The 19844-nt window shown below is 42.5% G+C and overlaps 8 non-coding genes across 8 annotated transcripts; all 8 read right to left on the bottom strand.

Annotated features, from left to right (window-relative positions):
- Window positions 1-1826: 1826 nt before the first annotated feature.
- TRNAS-GCU (transfer RNA serine (anticodon GCU)) lies at window positions 1827-1908 on the bottom strand. Its single transcript has one exon. It is a non-coding gene; the product is annotated as a tRNA-Ser (tRNA).
- A 1903-nt stretch (window positions 1909-3811) lies between these two features.
- On the bottom strand, window positions 3812-3893 carry TRNAS-GCU (transfer RNA serine (anticodon GCU)). The gene has a single exon. It is a non-coding gene; the product is annotated as a tRNA-Ser (tRNA).
- A 1011-nt stretch (window positions 3894-4904) lies between these two features.
- On the bottom strand, window positions 4905-4986 carry TRNAS-GCU (transfer RNA serine (anticodon GCU)). Its single transcript has one exon. It is a non-coding gene; the product is annotated as a tRNA-Ser (tRNA).
- Window positions 4987-5997: 1011 nt separating this feature from the next.
- On the bottom strand, window positions 5998-6079 carry TRNAS-GCU (transfer RNA serine (anticodon GCU)). Its single transcript has one exon. It is a non-coding gene; the product is annotated as a tRNA-Ser (tRNA).
- Window positions 6080-7086: 1007 nt separating this feature from the next.
- TRNAS-GCU (transfer RNA serine (anticodon GCU)) lies at window positions 7087-7168 on the bottom strand. Its single transcript has one exon. It is a non-coding gene; the product is annotated as a tRNA-Ser (tRNA).
- Window positions 7169-14614: 7446 nt separating this feature from the next.
- TRNAS-GCU (transfer RNA serine (anticodon GCU)) lies at window positions 14615-14696 on the bottom strand. Its single transcript has one exon. It is a non-coding gene; the product is annotated as a tRNA-Ser (tRNA).
- A 2096-nt stretch (window positions 14697-16792) lies between these two features.
- TRNAS-GCU (transfer RNA serine (anticodon GCU)) lies at window positions 16793-16874 on the bottom strand. Its single transcript has one exon. It is a non-coding gene; the product is annotated as a tRNA-Ser (tRNA).
- A 1615-nt stretch (window positions 16875-18489) lies between these two features.
- On the bottom strand, window positions 18490-18571 carry TRNAS-GCU (transfer RNA serine (anticodon GCU)). Its single transcript has one exon. It is a non-coding gene; the product is annotated as a tRNA-Ser (tRNA).
- Between the last annotated feature and the right edge of the window lie 1273 nt (window positions 18572-19844).

Below are 19844 nucleotides of genomic sequence, written 5' to 3' on the forward strand. Positions count from 1 at the left end.
GTCAGCGAATGGCTCATGTTCAAATTTTAGAAATCTACAGCTTGAAAGAAGAGCAGAAATTGCAAAGATCATTTCTGAATGCTTTTCGTGGATCTTATAGTTAAACTCCTAGAAATAAGAGATGTAGTAAATGATACATTAACCAAGGATGTTGAAAGCTTTGCTACACTTGATGCACTCCAATGCTAGAAATGTGTACTTAGCGCTTCTTAAGTAGAATGGAATGCATGAATTCCCTTTAGATTTTGTCTTCAAGTGTGTGGAGAATAGGTCTGCAATCGTTTACTGGACTTCATCTAAAGGATTGTGTTTTGTAGTCTAGTTTGTGTTAGTTCTACACATAAAATTGGGGAGGCTAATAATGTGAATTTTTGTTTGATTGTTGCAATTAAGACAAGGCTTAGGGTTAAGCTCTACATATCAGGGGGAAAACTGTTCTCTTTGCCCAGGTGAGGAACCGCAACAACATTAAATCTAAAATAAATAAGGATCCGTGTCTATTTATGTAGTGAAAGTGCCACGGATCCTCCTTTAAAATGGCCTCATATTTACAAGAAGATGACAGTTGTCATTCGATAAGGTGATCCACACATGGGCAAATGAGTTGGCAAAGTTCTACAAGAAACCGTGAGATACGTAGAAATTGCAAAGATCATTTCTGAATGCTTTTCGTGGATCTGATAGTTAAACTCCTAGAAATTTAGAGATGTAGTAAATGATATAGTTCTCTTTGCCCAGGTGAGGAACCGCTACAGCATTAAATCTAAAATAAATAAGGATCCGTGTCTATTTATGTAGTGAAAGTGCCACGGATCCTCCTTTAAAATGGCCTCATATTTACAAGAAGATGACAGTTGTCATTCGATAAGGTGATCCACACATGGGCAAATGAGTTGGCAAAGTTCTACAAGAAACCGTGAGATACGTAGAAATTGCAAAGATCATTTCTGAATGCTTTTCGTGGATCTGATAGTTAAACTCCTAGAAATTTAGAGATGTAGTAAATGATATAGTTCTCTTTGCCCAGGTGAGGAACCGCTACAGCATTAAATCTAAAATAAATAAGGATCCGTGCTTATTTATATAGTGAATGTTCCACGGATCCTCCTTTAAAATGGACTGATATTTACAAGAAGATGAGAGTTGTCATTTGATAAGGTGATCCACACAATAGGTCTGCTATCGTTTACTGGACTTCATCTAAAGGATTGTGTTTTGTAGTCTAGTTTGTGTTAGTTCTACACATAAAATTGGGGAGGCTAATAATGTGAATTTTTGTTTGATTGTTGCAATTAAGACAAGGCTTAGGGTTAAGCTCTACATATCAGGGGGAAACTGTTCTCTTTGCCCAGGTGAGGAACCGCAACAACATTAAATCTAAAATAAATAAGGATCCGTGTCTATTTATGTAGTGAAAGTGCCACGGATCCTCCTTTAAAATGGCCTCATATTTACAAGTTGTCATTCGATAAGGTGATCCACACATGGGCAAATGAGTTGGCAAAGTTCTACAAGAAACCGTGAGATACGTTGAAATTGCAAAGATCATTTCTGAATGCTTTTCGTGGATCTGATAGTTAAACTCCTAGAAATTTAGAGATGTAGTAAATGATATAGTTCTCTTTGCCCAGGTGAGGAACCGCTACAGCATTAAATCTAAAATAAATAAGGATCCGTGCTTATTTATATAGTGAATGTTCCACGGATCCTCCTTTAAAATGGACTGATATTTACAAGAAGATGACAGTTGTCATTCGATAAGGTGATCCATCCACACAAGGCAAAATGAATTGGCAAAGTTCTACAAGAAAGCTTTGAAGAAAAGTCGACGAAGATGGGATTCGAACCCATGCGTGCAGAGCACAATGGATTAGCAGTCCATCGCCTTAACCACTCGGCCACCTCGTCTGGCTTTGGTGTTTTTTAGCGGTTAGACGCGGTCCGTGCTATACGCGGTCACCGTGACATCCGTGGAATGTAGACCAGGTCAGCGAATGGCTCATGTTCAAATTTTAGAAATCTACAGCTTGAAAGAAGAGCAGAAATTGCAAAGATCATTTCTGAATGCTTTTCGTGGTTCTTATAGTTAAACTCCTAGAAATAAGAGATGTAGTAAATGATACATTAACCAAGGATATTGAAAGCTTTGCTACACTTGATGCACTCCAATGCTAGAAATGTGTACTTAGCGCTTCTTAAGTAGCATGGAATGCATGAATTCCCTTTAGATTTTGTCTTCAAGTGTGTGGAGAATAGGTCTGCTATCGTTTACTGGACTTCATCTAAAGGATTGTGTTTTGTAGTCTAGTTTGTGTTAGTTCTACACATAAAATTGGGGAGGCTAATAATGTGAATTTTTGTTTGATTGTTGCAATTAAGACAAGGCTTAGGGTTAAGCTCTACATATCAGGGGGAAAACTGTTCTCTTTGCCCAGGTGAGGAACCGCAACAACATTAAATCTAAAATAAATAAGGATCCGTGTCTATTTATGTAGTGAAAGTGCCACGGATCCTCCTTTAAAATGGCCTCATATTTACAAGAAGATGACAGTTGTCATTCGATAAGGTGATCCACACATGGGCAAATGAGTTGGCAAAGTTCTACAAGAAACCGTGAGATACGTAGAAATTGCAAAGATCATTTCTGAATGCTTTTCGTGGATCTGATAGTTAAACTCCTAGAAATTTAGAGATGTAGTAAATGATATAGTTCTCTTTGCCCAGGTGAGGAACCGCTACAGCATTAAATCTAAAATAAATAAGGATCCGTGTCTATTTATGTAGTGAAAGTGCCACGGATCCTCCTTTAAAATGGCCTCATATTTACAAGAAGATGACAGTTGTCATTCGATAAGGTGATCCACACATGGGCAAATGAGTTGGCAAAGTTCTACAAGAAACCGTGAGATACGTAGAAATTGCAAAGATCATTTCTGAATGCTTTTCGTGGATCTGATAGTTAAACTCCTAGAAATTTAGAGATGTAGTAAATGATATAGTTCTCTTTGCCCAGGTGAGGAACCGCTACAGCATTAAATCTAAAATAAATAAGGATCCGTGCTTATTTATATAGTGAATGTTCCACGGATCCTCCTTTAAAATGGACTGATATTTACAAGAAGATGACAGTTGTCATTCGATAAGGTGATCCACACAATAGGTCTGCTATCGTTTACTGGACTTCATCTAAAGGATTGTGTTTTGTAGTCTAGTTTGTGTTAGTTCTACACATAAAATTGGGAGGCTAATAATGTGAATTTTTGTTTGATTGTTGCAATTAAGACAAGGCTTAGGGTTAAGCTCTACATATCAGGGGGAAACTGTTCTCTTTGCCCAGGTGAGGAACCGCAACAACATTAAATCTAAAATAAATAAGGATCCGTGTCTATTTATGTAGTGAAAGTGCCACGGATCCTCCTTTAAAATGGCCTCTTATTTACAAGTTGTCATTCGATAAGGTGATCCACACATGGGCAAATGAGTTGGCAAAGTTCTACAAGAAACCGTGAGATACGTAGAAATTGCAAAGATCATTTCTGAATGCTTTTCGTGGATCTGATAGTTAAACTCCTAGAAATTTAGAGATGTAGTAAATGATATAGTTCTCTTTGCCCAGGTGAGGAACCGCTACAGCATTAAATCTAAAATAAATAAGGATCCGTGCTTATTTATATAGTGAATGTTCCACGGATCCTCCTTTAAAATGGACTGATATTTACAAAAAGATGACAGTTGTCATTCGATAAGGTGATCTATCCACACAAGGCAAAATGAATTGGCAAAGTTCTACAAGAAAGCTTTGAAGAAAAGTCGACGAAGATGGGATTCGAACCCATGCGTGCAGAGCACAATGGATTAGCAGTCCATCGCCTTAACCACTCGGCCACCTCGTCTGGCTTTGGTGTATTTTATCGGTTAGACGCGGTCCGTGCTATACGCGATCACCGTGACTTCCGTGGAATGTAGACCAGGTCAGCGAATGGCTCATGTTCAAATTTTAGAAATCTACAGCTTGAAAGAAGAGCAGAAATTGCAAAGATCATTTCTGAATGCTTTTCGTGGATCTTATAGTTAAACTCCTAGAAATAAGAGATGTAGTAAATGATACATTAACCAAGGATGTTGAAAGCTTTGCTACACTTGATGCACTCCAATGCTAGAAATGTGTACTTAGCGCTTCTTAAGTAGAATGGAATGCATGAATTTACTTTAGATTTTGTCTTCAAGTGTGTGGAGAATAGGTCTGCTATCGTTTACTGGACTTCATCTAAAGGATTGTGTTTTGTAGTCTAGTTTGTGTTAGTTCTACACATAAAATTGGGGAGGCTAATAATGTGAATTTTTGTTTGATTGTTGCAATTAAGACAAGGCTTAGGGTTAAGCTCTACATATCAGGGGGAAAACTGTTCTCTTTGCCCAGGTGAGGAACCGCAACAACATTAAATCTAAAATAAATAAGGATCTGTGTCTATTTATGTAGTGAAAGTGCCACGGATCCTCCTTTAAAATGGCCTCATATTTACAAGAAGATGACAGTTGTCATTCGATAAGGTGATCCACACATGGGCAAATGAGTTGGCAAAGTTCTACAAGAAACCGTGAGATACGTAGAAATTGCAAAGATCATTTCTGAATGCTTTTCGTGGATCTGATAGTTAAACTCCTAGAAATTTAGAGATGTAGTAAATGATATAGTTCTCTTTGCCCAGGTGAGGAACCGCTACAGCATTAAATCTAAAATAAATAAGGATCCGTGCTTATTTATATAGTGAATGTTCCACGGATCCTCCTTTAAAATGGACTGATATTTACAAAAAGATGACAGTTGTCATTCGATAAGGTGATCTATCCACACAAGGCAAAATGAATTGGCAAAGTTCTACAAGAAAGCTTTGAAGAAAAGTCGACGAAGATGGGATTCGAACCCATGCGTGCTGAGCACAATGGATTAGCAGTCCATCGCCTTAACCACTCGGCCACCTCGTCTGGCTTTGGTGTATTTTATCGGTTAGACGCGGTCCGTGCTATACGCGATCACCGTGACTTCCGTGGAATGTAGACCAGGTCAGCGAATGGCTCATGTTCAAATTTTAGAAATCTACAGCTTGAAAGAAGAGCAGAAATTGCAAAGATCATTTCTGAATGCTTTTCGTGGATCTTATAGTTAAACTCCTAGAAATAAGAGATGTAGTAAATGATACATTAACCAAGGATGTTGAAAGCTTTGCTACACTTGATGCACTCCAATGCTAGAAATGTGTACTTAGCGCTTCTTAAGTAGAATGGAATGCATGAATTTACTTTAGATTTTGTCTTCAAGTGTGTGGAGAATAGGTCTGCTATCGTTTACTGGACTTCATCTAAAGGATTGTGTTTTGTAGTCTAGTTTGTGTTAGTTCTACACATAAAATTGGGGAGGCTAATAATGTGAATTTTTGTTTGATTGTTGCAATTAAGACAAGGCTTAGGGTTAAGCTCTACATATCAGGGGGAAAACTGTTCTCTTTGCCCAGGTGAGGAACCGCAACAACATTAAATCTAAAATAAATAAGGATCTGTGTCTATTTATGTAGTGAAAGTGCCACGGATCCTCCTTTAAAATGGCCTCATATTTACAAGAAGATGACAGTTGTCATTCGATAAGGTGATCCACACATGGGCAAATGAGTTGGCAAAGTTCTACAAGAAACCGTGAGATACGTAGAAATTGCAAAGATCATTTCTGAATGCTTTTCGTGGATCTGATAGTTAAACTCCTAGAAATTTAGAGATGTAGTAAATGATATAGTTCTCTTTGCCCAGGTGAGGAACCGCTACAGCATTAAATCTAAAATAAATAAGGATCCGTGCTTATTTATATAGTGAATGTTCCACGGATCCTCCTTTAAAATGGACTGATATTTACAAAAAGATGACAGTTGTCATTCGATAAGGTGATCTATCCACACAAGGCAAAATGAATTGGCAAAGTTCTACAAGAAAGCTTTGAAGAAAAGTCGACGAAGATGGGATTCGAACCCATGCGTGCAGAGCACAATGGATTAGCAGTCCATCGCCTTAACCACTCGGCCACCTCGTCTGGCTTTGGTGTATTTTATCGGTTAGACGCGGTCCGTGCTATACGCGATCACCGTGACTTCCGTGGAATGTAGACCAGGTCAGCGAATGGCTCATGTTCAAATTTTAGAAATCTACAGCTTGAAAGAAGAGCAGAAATTGCAAAGATCATTTCTGAATGCTTTTCGTGGATCTTATAGTTAAACTCCTAGAAATAAGAGATGTAGTAAATGATACATTAACCAAGGATGTTGAAAGCTTTGCTACACTTGATGCACTCCAATGCTAGAAATGTGTACTTAGCGCTTCTTAAGTAGAATGGAATGCATGAATTTACTTTAGATTTTGTCTTCAAGTGTGTGGAGAATAGGTCTGCTATCGTTTACTGGACTTCATCTAAAGGATTGTGTTTTGTAGTCTAGTTTGTGTTAGTTCTACACATAAAATTGGGGAGGCTAATAATGTGAATTTTTGTTTGATTGTTGCAATTAAGACAAGGCTTAGGGTTAAGCTCTACATATCAGGGGGAAAACTGTTCTCTTTGCCCAGGTGAGGAACCGCAACAACATTAAATCTAAAATAAATAAGGATCTGTGTCTATTTATGTAGTGAAAGTGCCACGGATCCTCCTTTAAAATGGCCTCATATTTACAAGAAGATGACAGTTGTCATTCGATAAGGTGATCCACACATGGGCAAATGAGTTGGCAAAGTTCTACAAGAAACCGTGAGATACGTAGAAATTGCAAAGATCATTTCTGAATGCTTTTCGTGGATCTGATAGTTAAACTCCTAGAAATTTAGAGATGTAGTAAATGATATAGTTCTCTTTGCCCAGGTGAGGAACCGCTACAGCATTAAATCTAAAATAAATAAGGATCCGTGCTTATTTATATAGTGAATGTTCCACGGATCCTCCTTTAAAATGGACTGATATTTACAAGAAGATGACAGTTGTCATTCGATAAGGTGATCCACACAAGGCAAAATGAATTGCCAAAGTTCTACAAGAAAGCTTTGAAGAAAAGTCGACGAAGATGGGATTCGAACCCATGCGTGCAGAGCACAATGGATTAGCAGTCCATCGCCTTAACCACTCGGCCACCTCGTCTGGCTTTGGTGTATTTTATCGGTTAGACGCGGTCCGTGCTATACGCGATCACCGTGACTTCCGTGGAATGTAGACCAGGTCAGCGAATGGCTCATGTTCAAATTTTAGAAATCTACAGCTTGAAAGAAGAGCAGAAATTGCAAAGATCATTTCTGAATGCTTTTCGTGGATCTTATAGTTAAACTCCTAGAAATAAGAGATGTAGTAAATGATACATTAACCAAGGATGTTGAAAGCTTTGCTACACTTGATGCACTCCAATGCTAGAAATGTGTACTTAGCGCTTCTTAAGTAGAATGGAATGCATGAATTTACTTTAGATTTTGTCTTCAAGTGTGTGGAGAATAGTGTTACGGTTACCCTTAGGCTAGCTGAGAGCTGGACCGTTTAGTTGTCTGGATTCCTAGTTGCTGAAGAGGGGAGAGCCGAGTTCCATAGTATTCCATGCGAGTCCTGTAAGTGTGGAAACATCCCACTAGCTATAGCATAGCTAGGATACCTTTTCTACCCACAAAACGAGTCAAAGCAGCGATTTGAGGGTCAAGTAAGAACTGAGGACTGGGCTGACCAGCCTGCTTTTTATTGTGGTTACATGTAAACAGGATACTCCCAGGGGGAGGCATAAAATCACCAATCACATATTGGGTACCTCCCACACATCTCCTCCCCTCAGATAAACAGTTAACCCAATTATACAGTACATATTTTCAACCAAGTTCTGGATGTACCCCGAAACCAGGGGGTACCCCTTTAAATCCTACACCGCTGTACAGGTCTTGTTCAGGGGAGCAACATATCCGAAAACCAACCTGTTCGGATGAACGGTTCAGGAGTTAGGGGTTTTCAAAGTTTTGACCGACCGCACAGACTTTCTGGCCGAAAATAGTTCCACACGTTTAGGCCTTGCGGTCGGTCTCCGTTCGTACGGGAAAACTCCACGAACCCATGGTCATCCATAGTTATCCTGGAGGTCGCTGTACTCCCCTTGCGGAGAGTAATCGTCCTACCGAACGGTGGGCTATTCGGTAGGTCCAGCACGAAGTTATGCTATCCTGGAGGTCTCAGCGGTGTTCGCCTGGGTGCGTCTCCGTTTTTAGTTCCAGACGATTGCTGGCAAACACCGCTGTTCGCACGTAAGATGGCCGCGAACACGTGCAAAGTCCCGAAATGGCGGCCACCTATACGCTTACACAAAGGATTCGTGCTGAACCATACCAACGACTGCACATAAGGCAGAAAGTCGAAAATAGCATTGAAAAGTACACAGTGCAATAAGGTTTTTGTAACAGTTTTGTAACAGTGCTCCCTTTTTGTGGAACACTCTGGCAGACACCGTCTGACCCCTTTTCGGGGCAGACTAAGGCTGTCCAGACCGCTGGTTATGCTGGGCTGAGGTCCGTTTGTCTGGACAACCCGTCCGCATTGCCATTCTGTTTCCCAGGTCGGTAGGAAATGGTGAAATTGAAGGGTTGTAATGATAAGCTCCAACGTAATAACCTGCCGTTATCTCCAGAGACCCGGTTTAGCCACACCAACGGGTTATGGTCGGTGACCAGAGTGAACTCTTGTCCATATAAATAGGGAGTCAATTTCTTTAATGCCCATACCAAGGCCAAACACTCCTTTTCAATCGCTGCATAGCTGACTTCGCGGGGCAGGAGCTTCCGGCTGATGTAGGCCACTGGGTGCTCCCCTCCATCTTCACCTACTTGGCTAAGGACGGCTCCCAGCCCGAACATGGAAGCGTCTGTATGGACGATAAAACGTTTGTTAAGGGCTGGGGCCGCCAGGACAGGAGCATTAACCAAAGCATTTTTGAGGGCCTGAAAAGCCGTTTCACAGTGGGGAGACCACAGGACCTGTCGAGGTAAGTTTTTCTTGGTCAAGTCAGTCAAAGGTTTGGCAAGTGTGCTGTAGTCGGGTACAAATCGTCTATAGTACCCTGCTGTGCCCAGAAAGGCTAAAACCTGGGTTTTTGTGATGGGGGTGGGCCAGTTGGCAACAGCTTCTATCTTGGCCGGCTCTGGTCGCTGTTTTCCGCACCCCACCCGATGACCCAGGTACTGTACCTCGGCCATCCCAAAGTGACATTTTGCTGGTTTCAGAGTCAGGCCAGCCGCCCGGATCTGATCCAGAACCATTCCTACGTGAGCTAAGTGGTCCTCCCAGGACTCACTGTGAATCGCTATGTCGTCCAGGTATGCACAGGCAAAACCCTGGAAGCCATCCAGGAGTCTATCTACCAAGCGCTGGAATGTAGCGGGGGCGTTCTTCATCCCAAACGGCATTACCTTAAACTGGTATAGGCCGAAGGGGGTGACGAAGGCCGACTTGGGGATAGCCTCCGGGGCCAGGGGAATCTGCCAGTAACCCTTACAGAGGTCGATAGTGGTCAGGTAATTTCCCCTGGCTATGCGATCAAGTAGCTCGTCTACCCGGGGCATAGGGTAGGCGTCTGTTACTGTTTTTTCATTGAGTCTCCTATAGTCTACACAGAACCGGGTTGTCCCATCTTTCTTGGGTACCAGGACAACCGGGGAGGCCCAGGGACTATCGGAGGGCTCAATCACCCTGAGTTGGAGCATCTCATCTATCTCCTTCTTCATTCCGGCTCTAACGGCCTCGGGGATGCGATACGGGGGTTGGCGTAAGGGTGTTTGTCCGGGGGTATCGACCTGGTGGGTAGTTAAGGTGGTGTACCCTGGTTTCTGGGAGAACGTGAGGTGCTTGGACTGGAGGAGTGTATTGAGCTGCTCCCTTTCAGTGGGGCTAAGTCGGTCTCCTATCTGAACCTGGGTCACTACCCCTGTGGGTGGACTCTTTTCCAGCAAGTCGGGAATGGGTAGACTGTCGGGGTCTTCCTGGGGAGGGCAACATACGGCGGTCACGTTCTCGGGGCGCTCCAAGTATTCCTTGAGCATGTTTACATGGAATGTCTTCCTGAGGTTGTTGTCGTGACAACTGGCTATAACATAAGTGGTGTCGCCCCTTTTTTCTACGATCTGGTATGGGCCCTGCCATGATGCTTGTAACTTGTCGGTCTTTACCGGCTTAAGTACTAACACCTTTTGTCCTACGGTAAAGATTCTCCTTCGGGCCCCCCTATCGTACCATACTTTCTGTCTTTTCTGGGCCGACTGGAGGTTAGCCTGCACTGATTTGGCTAGCTGCTCCATGCGGTCCCTGAGTTCCAATACGTATGGTACAATAGGGACACCGTCCGTTTCCGTCTCTCCTTCCCAGTGTTCTCGGATCAGGTTTAGGGGGCCCCGTACCTTTCGTCCGTAGAGCAACTCAAAGGGAGAGAACCCTGTCGTTTCCTGGGGCACCTCCCGATACGCAAATAGGAGATGCGGCAGAAAGCGTTCCCAATCTCGGTACTCCTGTGTGAACGTTTTGAGCATTTGCTTGAGGGTTCCGTTAAACCTTTCACAAAGTCCGTTCGTTTGGGGATGATAGGGTGAACTCAGGAGGGATTTAATTTTGCACACCTGCCAGAGTTGTTGGGTCAATTCTGCTGTGAATTGGGTGCCCCGGTCGGATAGAATTTCCTTTGGAAATCCTACCCGGGAGAATACTTGTACCAGGGCATTCGCTACCGTATCCGCTTGGATGTTGGACAGGGCGACTGCCTCGGGGTACCGGGTAGCGTAGTCTACTACGGTAAGGATGTAGCGCTTACCGGAGGGACTAGGGGTGGCCAGTGGTCCTACTAGGTCAATAGCAACCCTGCTAAAGGGTTCCTCTACAATGGGCATATTGACTAGATGCGCTTTAGGGTGATCGCCTCGCCTTCCCACTCGTTGACATACATCGCAAGTATTACAGTAATTCTTAACGTCAGCGTGTACTCCTGGCCAAAAGAATGTGTGGGTAATGCGGTGTAGCGTACGTGTTATAGCTAAGTGACCTGCCAAGGGGATGTCGTGTCCTATTTTGAGGATTTCCTGACGGTATTTGTGGGGTACTACCAGCTGTCGCCTACGTTGTCCCTTTTTCTCTGTCAAGCGGTATAGTTTCCCTTTTTCCCATAGAAAAGTTTCGTTATCTGCCCCGCTCCCCCCTGTCTCTGCTCGTTCCCGGTATTTTTGTAAGGTCGGGTCAGTCCTAGACTCGGTCTCAAAGGTAACTGGGGTGTCCCAGGGTATGGGGTCTAACAGGTCAAGAGAAGTCGGGGTTGGTCTTACCTGGGTCTCCCGCACTGGTGAGGGTTCTCGGTCCGTCCGGGCTTGTGCCCGTGTAGTCACTGGGTTCGCTTCGTTGTTATATACTGGTGCATAGGCTGAAGTCATGGGGCCCAAATCATTGCCCAGTAGTACTTCAGCAGGTAAATGGTCCATTATACCCACGTTTACAGCTCCTTTCCCCGCTCCCCAATCAAGATGTACTTTAGCGGTCGGGACTTTGTACACATCCCCTCCCGCCACTCTAACGGCCACGGTCTGCCCTGACCTCTTGTGTTCTGGCACCAGATGACTTTGTACCAGTGTTATGGTAGCCCCTGTGTCTCTCAACCCCTCGGTAGATCGCCCTTCGAGCCATACCTTCTGCCGATGGTGCTGTCGGTTATCCGAAGCCGCATATACCGGGTCTGCCTCGTGAAGCGGCCCCAAATATTCCTCCATAGGGGTCTCCTGGTTAACACAGAGGGCTCGGGCAGGACGGTAGGGCCCAGAGGGGTAATTGTAATTCCTGGGCGTCTGGTGTGTGCCAAGCGGGCAGTTGGCCATGAAATGTCCTGGTTGCTTGCATCGGTGGCAAGTGGGCCTAGGGCGATCAAAATTGTTATTGGATGACCCTGAGTGTCTGGGGGGCCCGGCGGGTACTGGGGCCCGGAACTCCGTACGAGGAGGTGCACGGTAAACCTCTCTGGGCTCGACCCGTGCTGGAGCCCGGTAGTTTGTGGACTCGTGAAGACGTGAATCGTAATGTTCATCAGCTAATTTGGCCGCTTCTTCTAGAGTGGAAGGTCGCCTGTCTCGCAGCCACTCCTTCCCTTTTTGTTCCATGCCATCGTAAAAATGTTCTAAGAGGAATAATTGTAAAATTTCCTCACCAGTCACAGCTTTACTTCCGCTCATCCAGTGATTTACCGCTCTCCGCATTCGGTGCGCCCATTCCATATGTGTATCGTTAGGCTTCTTTTTCGTGCCCCGAAACTGCCGGCGATACGTGTCTGGAGTCACCGCGTATCTTTTTAGCAGAGTCTCTTTAACTCGTTCATACTGTGTCACTTCCTCAGTACCCAAAGTACGAAAAGCTTCCAGGGCTCGCCCAGATAGCTTCCCAGACAAGATCGTGGGCCACTCTCTGGTGGGAATCTGGTGCAGGGCGCATTGCCTTTCGAAGTCTGCCAAGTACTCATCAATTCCTGTCTCGCTCTCCAGGAAGGATCGGAATGCCGCAAAGGGTATTTTAGGCTTCCCAGCAGTTTCAACAGGAACGATTACTTGTGGGGCTTCAGCAGTGCGTTGTGCGTTGGCCATTTCAATGTTGTAGGCTCGGGTCTTTTGTAAATCCGCGTCTGCCTCCACCATCAATTGCTGTATCAGTTCTATAGATGGGTTTGGCCCGTATAAGGGAAGCCTCCCCCGAACAATTCTTGCCTTTGCATCATCATCCGTGATTGGTGTTTCCGTCATGGTGGAGCTTTGATCCAGTTCTGTCAATTCTGCGATCAGTTCCCTCTTTGGCCGGTTGCTGGCGTGCCTTCCTCTGCTTTCCAATAAATCTTTCAGGGTTGTACGTTTCAATTTTGCGTAGGTGCTCTCCATCCGTTCCGTGCCTCTCCTAGGATATCCAGAATCCTCCCACCGCTGCCACCAAATGTTACGGTTACCCTTAGGCTAGCTGAGAGCTGGACCGTTTAGTTGTCTGGATTCCTAGTTGCTGAAGAGGGGAGAGCCGAGTTCCATAGTATTCCATGCGAGTCCTGTAAGTGTGGAAACATCCCACTAGCTATAGCATAGCTAGGATACCTTTTCTACCCACAAAACGAGTCAAAGCAGCGATTTGAGGGTCAAGTAAGAACTGAGGACTGGGCTGACCAGCCTGCTTTTTATTGTGGTTACATGTAAACAGGATACTCCCAGGGGGAGGCATAAAATCACCAATCACATATTGGGTACCTCCCACACATCTCCTCCCCTCAGATAAACAGTTAACCCAATTATACAGTACATATTTTCAACCAAGTTCTGGATGTACCCCGAAACCAGGGGGTACCCCTTTAAATCCTACACCGCTGTACAGGTCTTGTTCAGGGGAGCAACATATCCGAAAACCAACCTGTTCGGATGAACGGTTCAGGAGTTAGGGGTTTTCAAAGTTTTGACCGACCGCACAGACTTTCTGGCCGAAAATAGTTCCACACGTTTAGGCCTTGCGGTCGGTCTCCGTTCGTACGGGAAAACTCCACGAACCCATGGTCATCCATAGTTATCCTGGAGGTCGCTGTACTCCCCTTGCGGAGAGTAATCGTCCTACCGAACGGTGGGCTATTCGGTAGGTCCAGCACGAAGTTATGCTATCCTGGAGGTCTCAGCGGTGTTCGCCTGGGTGCGTCTCCGTTTTTAGTTCCAGACGATTGCTGGCAAACACCGCTGTTCGCACGTAAGATGGCCGCGAACACGTGCAAAGTCCCGAAATGGCGGCCACCTATACGCTTACACAAAGGATTCGTGCTGAACCATACCAACGACTGCACATAAGGCAGAAAGTCGAAAATAGCATTGAAAAGTACACAGTGCAATAAGGTTTTTGTAACAGTTTTGTAACAAATAGGTCTGCTATCGTTTACTGGACTTCATCTAAAGGATTGTGTTTTGTAGTCTAGTTTGTGTTAGTTCTACACATAAAATTGGGGAGGCTAATAATGTGAATTTTTGTTTGATTGTTGCAATTAAGACAAGGCTTAGGGTTAAGCTCTACATATCAGGGGGAAAACTGTTCTCTTTGCCCAGGTGAGGAACCGCAACAACATTAAATCTAAAATAAATAAGGATCTGTGTCTATTTATGTAGTGAAAGTGCCACGGATCCTCCTTTAAAATGGCCTCATATTTACAAGAAGATGACAGTTGTCATTCGATAAGGTGATCCACACATGGGCAAATGAGTTGGCAAAGTTCTACAAGAAACCGTGAGATACGTAGAAATTGCAAAGATCATTTCTGAATGCTTTTCGTGGATCTGATAGTTAAACTCCTAGAAATTTAGAGATGTAGTAAATGATATAGTTCTCTTTGCCCAGGTGAGGAACCGCTACAGCATTAAATCTAAAATAAATAAGGATCCGTGCTTATTTATATAGTGAATGTTCCACGGATCCTCCTTTAAAATGGACTGATATTTACAAAAAGATGACAGTTGTCATTCGATAAGGTGATCTATCCACACAAGGCAAAATGAATTGGCAAAGTTCTACAAGAAAGCTTTGAAGAAAAGTCGACGAAGATGGGATTCGAACCCATGCGTGCAGAGCACAATGGATTAGCAGTCCATCGCCTTAACCACTCGGCCACCTCGTCTGGCTTTGGTGTATTTTATCGGTTAGACGCGGTCCGTGCTATACGCGATCACCGTGACTTCCGTGGAATGTAGACCAGGTCAGCGAATGGCTCATGTTCAAATTTTAGAAATCTACAGCTTGAAAGAAGAGCAGAAATTGCAAAGATCATTTCTGAATGCTTTTCGTGGATCTTATAGTTAAACTCCTAGAAATAAGAGATGTAGTAAATGATACATTAACCAAGGATGTTGAAAGCTTTGCTACACTTGATGCACTCCAATGCTAGAAATGTGTACTTAGCGCTTCTTAAGTAGAATGGAATGCATGAATTTACTTTAGATTTTGTCTTCAAGTGTGTGGAGAATAGGTCTGCTATCGTTTACTGGACTTCATCTAAAGGATTGTGTTTTGTAGTCTAGTTTGTGTTAGTTCTACACATAAAATTGGGGAGGCTAATAATGTGAATTTTTGTTTGATTGTTGCAATTAAGACAAGGCTTAGGGTTAAGCTCTACATATCAGGGGGAAAACTGTTCTCTTTGCCCAGGTGAGGAACCGCAACAACATTAAATCTAAAATAAATAAGGATCTGTGTCTACTTATGTAGTGAAAGTGCCACGGATCCTCCTTTAAAATGGCCTCATATTTACAAGAAGATGACAGTTGTCATTCGATAAGGTGATCCACACATGGGCAAATGAGTTGGCAAAGTTCTACAAGAAACCGTGAGATACGTAGAAATTGCAAAGATCATTTCTGAATGCTTTTCGTGGATCTGATAGTTAAACTCCTAGAAATTTAGAGATGTAGTAAATGATATAGTTCTCTTTGCCCAGGTGAGGAACCGCTACAGCATTAAATCTAAAATAAATAAGGATCCGTGCTTATTTATATAGTGAATGTTCCACGGATCCTCCTTTAAAATGGACTGATATTTACAAGAAGATGACAGTTGTCATTCGATAAGGTGATCCACACAAGGCAAAATGAATTGACAAAGTTCTACAAGAAAGCTTTGAAGAAAAGTCGACGAAGATGGGATTTGAACCCATGCGTGCAGAGCACAATGGATTAGCAGTCCATCGCCTTAACCACTCGGCCACCTCATCTGGCTTTGGTGTATTTTAGCGGTTAGACGCGGTCCGTGCTATACGCGATCACCGCGACTTCCGTGGAATGTAGACCAGGTCAGCGAATGGCTCATGTTCAAATTTTAGAAATCTACAGCTTGAAAGAAGAGCAGAAATTGCAAAGATCATTTCTGAATGCTTTTCGTGGATCTTATAGTTAAACTCCTAGAAATAAGAGATGTAGTAAATGATACATTAACCAAGGATGTTGAAAGCTTTGCTACACTTGATGCACTCCAATGCTAGAAATGTGTACTTAGCGCTTCTTAAGTAGAATGGAATGCATGAATTTACTTTAGATTTTGTCTTCAAGTGTGTGGAGAATAGGTCTGCTATCGTTTACTGGACTTCATCTAAAGGATTGTGTTTTGTAGTCTAGTTTGTGTTAGTTCTACACATAAAATTGGGGAGGCTAATAATGTGAATTTTTGTTTGATTGTTGCAATTAAGACAAGGCTTAGGGTTAAGCTCTACATATCAGGGGGAAAACTGTTCTCTTTGCCCAGGTGAGGAACCGCAACAACATTAAATCTAAAATAAATAAGGATCTGTGTCTATTTATGTAGTGAAAGTGCCACGGATCCTCCTTTAAAATGGCCTCATATTTACAAGAAGATGACAGTTGTCATTCGATAAGGTGATCCACACATGGGCAAATGAGTTGGCAAAGTTCTACAAGAAACCGTGAGATACGTAGAAATTGCAAAGATCATTTCTGAATGCTTTTCGTGGATCTGATAGTTAAACTCCTAGAAATTTAGAGATGTAGTAAATGATATAGTTCTCTTTGCCCAGGTGAGGAACCGCTACAGCATTAAATCTAAAATAAATAAGGATCCGTGCTTATTTATATAGTGAATGTTCCACGGATCCTCCTTTAAAATGGACTGATATTTACAAGAAGATGACAGTTGTCATTCGATAAGGTGATCCACACAAGGCAAAATGAATTGACAAAGTTCTACAAGAAAGCTTTGAAGAAAAGTCGACGAAGATGGGATTCGAACCCATGCGTGCAGAGCACAATGGATTAGCAGTCCATCGCCTTAACCACTCGGCCACCTCGTCTGGCTTTGGTGTTTTTTAGCAGTTAGACGCGGTCCGTGCTATACGCGGTCACCGTGACATCCGTGGAATGTAGACCAGGTCAGCGAATGGCTCATGTTCAAATTTTAGAAATCTACAGCTTGAAAGAAGAGCAGAAATTGCAAAGATCATTTCTGAATGCTTTTCGTGGATCTTATAGTTAAACTCCTAGAAATAAGAGATGTAGTAAATGATACATTAACCAAGGATGTTGAAAGCTTTGCTACACTTGATGCACTCCAATGCTAGTAATGTGTACTTAGCGCTTCTTAAGTAGCATGGAATGCATGAATTCCCTTTAGATTTTGTCTTCAAGTGTGTGGAGAATAGGTCTGCTATCGTTTACTGGACTTCATCTAAAGGATTGTGTTTTGTAGTCTAGTTTGTGTTAGTTCTACACATAAAATTGGGGAGGCTAATAATGTGAATTTTTGTTTGATTGTTGCAATTAAGACAAGGCTTAGGGTTAAGCTCTACATATCAGGGGGAAAACTGTTCTCTTTGCCCAGGTGAGGAACCGCAACAACATTAAATCTAAAATAAATAAGGATCTTTGTCTATTTATGTAGTGAAAGTGCCACGGATCCTCCTTTAAAATGGCCTCATATTTACAAGAAGATGACAGTTGTCATTCGATAAGGTGATCCACACATGGGCAAATGAGTTGGCAAAGTTCTACAAGAAACCGTGAGATACGTAGAAATTGCAAAGATCATTTCTGAATGCTTTTCGTGGATCTGATAGTTAAACTCCTAGAAATTTAGAGATGTAGTAAATGATATAGTTCTCTTTGCCCAGGTGAGGAACCGCTACAGCATTAAATCTAAAATAAATAAGGATCCGTGCTTATTTATATAGTGAATGTTCCACGGATCCTCCTTTAAAATGGACTGATATTTACAAGAAGATGAGAGTTGTCATTCGATAAGGTGATCCACACAATAGGTCTGCTATCGTTTACTGGACTTCATCTAAAGGATTGTGTTTTGTAGTCTAGTTTGTGTTAGTTCTACACATAAAATTGGGGAGGCTAATAATGTGAATTTTTGTTTGATTGTTGCAATTAAGACAAGGCTTAGGGTTAAGCTCTACATATCAGGGGGAAACTGTTCTCTTTGCCCAGGTGAGGAACCGCAACAACATTAAATCTAAAATAAATAAGGATCCGTGTCTATTTATGTAGTGAAAGTGCCACGGATCCTCCTTTAAAATGGCCTCATATTTACAAGTTGTCATTCGATAAGGTGATCCACACATGGGCAAATGAGTTGGCAAAGTTCTACAAGAAACCGTGAGATACGTTGAAATTGCAAAGATCATTTCTGAATGCTTTTCGTGGATCTGATAGTTAAACTCCTAGAAATTTAGAGATGTAGTAAATGATATAGTTCTCTTTGCCCAGGTGAGGAACCGCTACAGCATTAAATCTAAAATAAATAAGGATCCGTGCTTATTTATATAGTGAATGTTCCACGGATCCTCCTTTAAAATGGACTGATATTTACAAGAAGATGACAGTTGTCATTCGATAAGGTGATCCATCCACACAAGGCAAAATGAATTGGCAAAGTTCTACAAGAAAGCTTTGAAGAAATGTCGACGAAGATGGGATTCGAACCCATGCGTGCAGAGCACAATGGATTAGCAGTCCATCGCCTTAACCACTCGGCCACCTCGTCTGGCTTTGGTGTTTTTTAGCGGTTAGACGCGGTCCGTGCTATACGCGGTCACCGTGACATCCGTGGAATGTAGACCAGGTCAGCGAATGGCTCATGTTCAAATTTTAGAAATCTACAGCTTGAAAGAAGAGCAGAAATTGCAAAGATCATTTCTGAATGCTTTTCGTGGATCTTATAGTTAAACTCCTAGAAATAAGAGATGTAGTAAATGATACATTAACCAAGGATATTGAAAGCTTTGCTACACTTGATGCACTCCAATGCTAGAAATGTGTACTTAGCGCTTCTTAAGTAGCATGGAATGCATGAATTCCCTTTAGATTTTGTCTTCAAGTGTGTGGAGAATAGGTCTGCTATCGTTTACTGGACTTCATCTAAAGGATTGTGTTTTGTAGTCTAGTTTGTGTTAGTTCTACACATAAAATTGGGGAGGCTAATAATGTGAATTTTTGTTTGATTGTTGCAATTAAGACAAGGCTTAGGGTTAAGCTCTACATATCAGGGGGAAAACTGTTCTCTTTGCCCAGGTGAGGAACCGCAACAACATTAAATCTAAAATAAATAAGGATCTTTGTCTATTTATGTAGTGAAAGTGCCACGGATCCTCCTTTAAAATGGCCTCATATTTACAAGAAGATGACAGTTGTCATTCGATAAGGTGATCCACACATGGGCAAATGAGTTGGCAAAGTTCTACAAGAAACCGTGAGATACGTAGAAATTGCAAAGATCATTTCTGAATGCTTTTCGTGGATCTGATAGTTAAACTCCTAGAAATTTAGAGATGTAGTAAATGATATAGTTCTCTTTGCCCAGGTGAGGAACCGCTACAGCATTAAATCTAAAATAAATAAGGATCCGTGCTTATTTATATAGTGAATGTTCCACGGATCCTCCTTTAAAATGGACTGATATTTACAAGAAGATGAGAGTTGTCATTCGATAAGGTGATCCACACAATAGGTCTGCTATCGTTTACTGGACTTCATCTAAAGGATTGTGTTTTGTAGTCTAGTTTGTGTTAGTTCTACACATAAAATTGGGGAGGCTAATAATGTGAATTTTTGTTTGATTGTTGCAATTAAGACAAGGCTTAGGGTTAAGCTCTACATATCAGGGGGAAACTGTTCTCTTTGCCCAGGTGAGGAACCGCAACAACATTAAATCTAAAATAAATAAGGATCCGTGTCTATTTATGTAGTGAAAGTGCCACGGATCCTCCTTTAAAATGGCCTCATATTTACAAGTTGTCATTCGATAAGGTGATCCACAC

Source organism: Pelobates fuscus, chromosome 1, assembly GCF_036172605.1.
Source record: "Pelobates fuscus isolate aPelFus1 chromosome 1, aPelFus1.pri, whole genome shotgun sequence".
Classification (NCBI taxonomy): domain Eukaryota; kingdom Metazoa; phylum Chordata; class Amphibia; order Anura; family Pelobatidae; genus Pelobates; species Pelobates fuscus.